This window comes from Triticum dicoccoides, chromosome 1A, assembly GCF_002162155.2.
Source record: "Triticum dicoccoides isolate Atlit2015 ecotype Zavitan chromosome 1A, WEW_v2.0, whole genome shotgun sequence".
NCBI lineage: Eukaryota > Viridiplantae > Streptophyta > Magnoliopsida > Poales > Poaceae > Triticum > Triticum dicoccoides.
The window spans coordinates 558,138,360-558,139,188 of record NC_041380.1 but is presented as its reverse complement, the minus strand read 5'-3'; positions in this window follow the sequence as shown (position 1 = coordinate 558,139,188).

The window sequence follows — 829 nt, the reverse complement described above, 5'->3', positions numbered from 1 at the left end:
TATTTGACCGGTACTTCCGCAAGAAGAACGACAATGACGCTGGGAAGGGCAAGGGCGCCGTGGATGATCTTCTCCGCCACAGCCAAAACAAGCCAAATTTTGGTAGTCCGATGGCATGTGGTGATGTAGTAGCCGGACGATGTGTCTAATGCATTGTTTACGTGGTTGCATGAGTTTGTACAGATTTGAGGTATGCTAGCTAAGGTGTTCGGTTGTGAAAAAAAAATTGAGACTTGACCGATCAGTATTCACAAACGTGCTAAAAAATGTCCGCGGGCGTTTGAGGGATCGAATTTGCCATTGCAGATGCTCATTTTTAAACTGAGTGTAGTCTTGTAGATGCTCTTAGCAAAACTGAAGAATTTTTGTAAGCAATGCTCTAATTTGCTTATGCGTAAAAAAAAACTCTGATTTCCTTGCATGGTTATGACGCGGTTTTCCCTCAAAATGAACACCTGCCGGTTCTCATTTTTTTCAAAAAAAATAGGGAAAAGGAAGAAAACGCGTGCAAAACTCTCTCGCGCGCGCACCTGGTACGAGAAAATGTCCTAGGGCCGATGGGACCTGCCTGTCTGCCACCGCCGGTCCCCTCCACAAATAGTACTACTCGGCTGCGTCAGAGGCTCTCGTAATTTCTTTCCGTGCCGGTATTGCGGCCCAGATCTCAGATCGCACCTCGGTCGGAACGAAGCCTCGAGACGAACCAACCGACGCACGTACCCCGTGGACGCTGACAACGCGGGCCTGCGAAGGGGTCGGACCCATCTGCAGCCGCTGGTTTCGGCTGGAGCCGCGTTCTGCTCACGTACAGGCAGTTTTCTAATGCCTC